Source organism: Salmo salar, chromosome ssa17, assembly GCF_905237065.1.
Source record: "Salmo salar chromosome ssa17, Ssal_v3.1, whole genome shotgun sequence".
Lineage (NCBI taxonomy): Eukaryota > Metazoa > Chordata > Actinopteri > Salmoniformes > Salmonidae > Salmo > Salmo salar.
The window spans coordinates 52,087,139-52,092,702 of NC_059458.1; the positions used below are offsets into that span (position 1 = coordinate 52,087,139).

The window sequence follows — 5,564 nt, forward strand, 5'->3', positions numbered from 1 at the left end:
CTTAGGGTTGTTGTCCTGTTGGAAGGTGAACCTTCACCCCAGTCTGAGGTCCTGAGCGCTCTGAAGCACGTTTTCATCAGGGATCTCTCTGTACTTAGCTCCATTCATCTTTCCCTCGACCCTGACTAGTCTCCCGGTCCCTGCCGCTGAAAAATAGTTCCAATATTGAGTAAAGGGTCTGAATGCTTATGTAAATGTGATATTTCTGTAGTTTTTTTTATTATTAGTAAAAAAAAAATAATAATAATAATGTTTTTGCTTTGTCATTATGGGGTATTGTGTGTAGATTGCTGAGGAAAAAAACTATTTAATTCATTTTTCAATAAGGCTGTAACCTAACAAAATGTGGAAAAAGTCAAGGGGTCTGAATACTTTCGGAAGGCACTGTATGTATTCTTTCTATTTTTTGTATACAAATATTTATTTACCTACAAAACACAGTATTTTGCAATGTTTTCATTGATCTTTGAATTTTGGCATCAAGTTTATGTTAAGTGCAAGGATCCTTCAAAAAAGTCTGCTGAGCGCAAACTTGAATGTTGTGAATATTCTGTGCAACTTCCAGCGCGCATTTACTGTGAATTGCTGTACCCGCTTTAAGTTACAATTTTAACAGTGGTGAAATAGGCTACTGTGGCTATTTTATCATAATGTAGGCCTACCACCAAAAACAATGGAGAAAAATGTATCCCATAACATTTTAACATGGAAATAGCTGTTCTATCATTCAGCCTACAGTAGCCACAAATGTGTTGTTCAAAGTAGGACTACATTCCATGAGACTTTTGAAAAAACATGAAGGGTTTGACATGAACCTTTTTAGCCATTTGTCATTCAGACAAGGAGGTAACTGAAAATGTTGTGGTGTTTGATGCAAGAAACCACTTTACAAAATAGCATTCATTATTATTCCCATACCTTTATTACAGAGAATCAGACAAATGATGGTACCCTCTGCCCATTGTATTGGCTACTTAGCTTATTCAAGACCACACAAAATACAACACTGACCCTTTAAGACATAAAAAAAAGCTCTACTTGACATGCTTTTCAAAGATTATTTTATTTAACTAGGCAAGTCAGCTAAGAACACATTTTTATTTTCAATGACAGCCTAGGAACAGTGGGTTAACTGCCTTGTTCAGGGGCAGAACTACAGATTTTTACCTTGCCAGTTTAGGATTTGATGTTGCAACCTTTCAGTTACTAGTCCAACGCTCTAACCACTAGGCTACCTGCCGCCCAAAGATGTCTAGAAATGCACACATTTTGTGCTCTTTAGGAAGCAACCACTCACCCATTGTTGACTAGAAATTAGCTACAACTGGGCTAATAACTAACTAGCAAAGAATATGAACAGCAGACATCCCATTTTTATCTATGCTACATTATTTTAGCCAGCTCCTGTTATTATTTTGGAAGAGCGTAAAACCCCCTCGTGTAGGCTACATGTCCATATGCCCACCATGGAACGAAAGATGAGCAGATGCCAGTGACCATATTTAGAAACATTTAAGTTCTTTTCCTATAACAATTGCTTGTTTTCCGTTTAATGTGATTAAAAACCTAAGGTTACATATGTAAGCTATATGGATCACTCCAATATATTGGTATCTCTCCGAGGATTTACAGATTTACTCCCGTGACACGGCTGGGGTCCGCCCCTATATATAGATCCCATGGCCGTGACACACGTTCTCTACATCATTTTTGAGGCGCCTCTAGGACCATAGAGGATTGGAGTGATCCATATAGCTAACATAACCGTGGTTACCTACGTAACCTTCGTTATGTTTCACTATATTGGATCACTCCAATATATTGGTATACCCGTACCAGATTAGCCGGTGCTAGAGGGACCTGGCTAGCCAGCTGCGAAGTCCCAGCGCGGGACCGAGACACAGGGGCTGTCAATGTGGAAGGGGGGATCCCGGCACAGTCCCCGGAAGGAGAGGTGACCCAGAACCAACCCGATCGTACCTAGCAAAGGTGCAAGAGGAAGCCCAGCTGGCTGCAGCACAGATATCAGCGAGGGGCACTCCTCTCAGTAGAGCCCAGGACGCAGTCACACCTCGTGTTGAATGTGACACCACAGATCCCAGCACTGGCCTGCCAGCCAGGCGGTATGCTGTCGTAATCGTTTCCACGATCCAGTGAGAGAGCCTCTGCTTTGATAGCCCAGCCCCCAGGACTCTCTCACCATAGCAGACAAAGAGCTGGTCTGTTGTTCACTGACCGTGTCCGCTCCACATAGGCAGCCAGTGCCCTCACAGGGCACAGCACGCCGGAGGGAGGCCCAGACTCCCGCGCCACTGCCGGGGGGTCACAAGCAGACAGGATAAAAGGGATGTTCACATGCCTGTCTGACAGAACCTTCTGGAGGAATGAAGGGTTAGGGTGGAGAGATATACTCCTCCCACCGGGGTCCATCCGGTAGCACTCAGAACTTACCGAAAGAGCATGGAGCTCACCCACCCTCTTCATGGAAGTAATCGCTACCAAGAAAGCCACCTTCATAGAGATGTGTTTCAGGGAGGCAGACTCCAACGGTACGAAAGGCGGCCAAATACCCTCTCAGTGTAGAGGCTGTCAAGTCCTCATCAAAGCGAGACTTCAGGTATTGGAAGACATACTGCACCCCGCATGACTCGGGCACAACCTCAATACCAGTGCACCAAGAGCAGAACAACCGCCAGTGCAACTGGTATGCCGCGTTTGTAGCCAGCGCCCTTGTGTTCTACATGGTGTTCATTACACCCTCCTAACATGGATCATTGGTGCCGTTCCAGTGGCCAAGCCCACAGACTGAGGCGGTGTGGCCTCGGATGCCACGGAGTTCCCCCGGCCTGAGCCAGCAGGTCCGGTCTCAGGGGCAGTTGCCAAGGTGGCCCAGACAACAGCAACAGGAGAAGGCTGAACCAGGGTCATCTTGGGCCACCAGAAGCAGACGATGCTCTGCCAACCTGGTCCTGTCCAGCACAGCCTGGATCAGGGGAAAAGGGGGAAATGCATAAAGCTCCAGCCCTGGCCAATCGTGAGCCAGAGCATCCAAGCCCAGAGGCCCTGGTGGCTCCGACATGGAGTACCACAGGGGGCTGTGCGCATAGTCCAGGGAGGCAAACAGGTCCACCTGTGCCTTCCTGAACTTGTTCCACAGGTGCTGCACCACCTGGGGATGTAGGCTCCAGTCCCAAGATGGCGGGCCCTCCCTTGACAGCATATCCGCTGCCACATTCAGGATGCCAGGTACATGCGCGTAGAGAAGCTAGACGTCCCTGAGCCCAGAGAAGGAGCTCCCGTGCCATAAGATGGAGGCGGTGCGACCTCAGTCCCCCTGATGGTTGATGTAAGCCACCACTGTGGTGTTGTCCATTCTCACCAGGACATGTATTCCCTTCAGATGTGGAAGGAAAGATTGCAGGGCCAGCAGTACAGCTCGGATGTCTAGTGTATTGATGTGCCTGCCACTCCAAGGGGGTAGCCAACAGCTGCTGGCCGACCTGCCCTTGGTCACACCCCCCCCCCAGCCAAACTGGGAGGCGTCTGTGCTGACCAGCTCCCGGCAACACATCCTCAGCATCTCCACCCCACCTGAGAGAAAGGAGTGACAGCATCCCCTCAACAATGCCCCAAGGCACTGTGCGGTCCCCCGCAGCGGGCGGTGACGGTGGCGCTTAGGGTGCAGCCGGTGGGAGTTGAACCACCGTTGAAGAGGCCGGAGATGGAGCAGGCCCAGGGGAATCAACAACCAGGCCGCCGTCAGCAAGCCCAACAGGCGTTGGCAGGTTAGGACGGATACCATCCGCCACTGCCAAAAGTGGTCAAGGCAAGATAAGATCGACTGAAACCTTCTGGTGGGCAGGGGTGCTCTCATGAGGACTGAGTCCAGTTCCATGCCAATGAAGGCCACCCTCTGGGTTGGCGTCAGACGACTCTTCTTGTTGTTTACAGTAATACCCAGCCCGCCGATGTGGGTCAGGAGCATGTCTCTATCTGACAGGACCTGGGTCCTGGTTGGGGCACAAATCAGCCAATCGTCCAGGTAATTGAGGCTCAACAACCATCGGGACGTGAGAGGTGCCAGGACAGCGTCCATGCACTTTGTGAAAGTACGGGGTGCCAAGGAGAGGCCGAAGGGAAGAACCATGAATTCGTAAGCCCTCCCTTCGAAAGCAAATCAGAGGTATACTGCCAATGAGCTGGATGAACAGGAACATGGAAATACGCATCCCTCAGGTCCAGTGTCACAAACCACTGGTCCCTGTACACGGCCTGCAACACGCGGGCTGGGGACAGCATGTGGAACCTCAGTACCTTTAAGTACCAATTGAGGTTGCGGAGGTCCAGAATCGGTCGAAACCCTCCGTCTCTTTTTGGGACCACAGAATAAGTGGAGTAGAACCCACCTAGACTTTCTGAACCACCGTAGGCCTATATCCACCCAGCCTATTCTGTCAAGCTGAGGGACCTGAGGTAGATTAATTTCCTTGTCTCCTTTCCTTCCCTACAGACCAAGAGGAACTGACCATGTCTTTCAGATGAAAGGAAGTAGGTCACTTAAGACAGTTTCCCAAACTCGGTCATGGGGCCCCTCCTGGGTGCACTGTTTTTTGCCCTAGCACTACACAGCTGATTCAAATAACCAACTCTTTGAGGGCAAAATACAAAATGTGCATCCGGGGGGGCATGATTTAAGGAGCCCAATGAGTAGATTGAGACTCAGCCATAAACAAATATGTGTATTGCATTCAGAGGAGGCTGGTGGGAGGAGCTATAGGAGGACAGGCTCATTGTAATGGGTGGAATGGAATTAATGGAACGGAGTCAAATACAGTATGTGGTTTCCATATGCTTGATGTGTTTGATACCATTCCATTCATTCCATTCCAGCCATTACAATGAGACTGTCCTCTTATAGCTCCTCCTACCTCTAATTACATTCCATCCCTCTCTAGATCTGTGATGATTATCACTGTGCTGGGCCAGTGTGGTCTTGCACTTGCATTCTTCAGGGAGTCTATCTAGTCACCCATCTGCCACTGAGCACTGCCTCTGGCCCCCATGGCCCTCAGTGAGACACACATGGACTGGTTGACTTTTCCATTAAAATAATAAACATATTTTCAGTATAAATAGATTTAACTTGCTTTAGTGGCAACTAATATGATAATTTTCTCTGGAAACCACCAGAAAACAGAACACAGAGTATCTACTATCTATCTAAAAGCTACAGGGGAAAAAAAGTGTATGCTTGCAGTGATTTTAGTCTGTCAGTAGAAGGCACTGCTCCCAAACAAACCAATCCAAACCAACATTTCCAACAGGCTTCTCTGATTGCTCAACCAGTACTTCCAGCATGCTGTCAACTTCAATTACAAGGACTAGGTCTTTTTGGTAATCGACTATGTTTCTCTATTGTCAGTTTTCAACTAAACACCACTTCTGGTTTCTAGGTTTTCATGATCATGGATTGCACGGCAACTGTTCATGATTGTTATTTTTCAGGTCTCAGTGAAGTTAATATTGATTCATGTATCATATCTGAATACATTGATATTTGGAAA

General features: G+C 47.9%; 1 pseudogene; it reads right to left on the reverse strand.

The window, feature by feature from the left end:
• Positions 1-1,228: 1,228 nt before the first annotated feature.
• LOC106576045 (uncharacterized) lies at positions 1,229-4,819 on the reverse strand (annotated as a pseudogene).
• Positions 4,820-5,564: the final 745 nt, after the last annotated feature.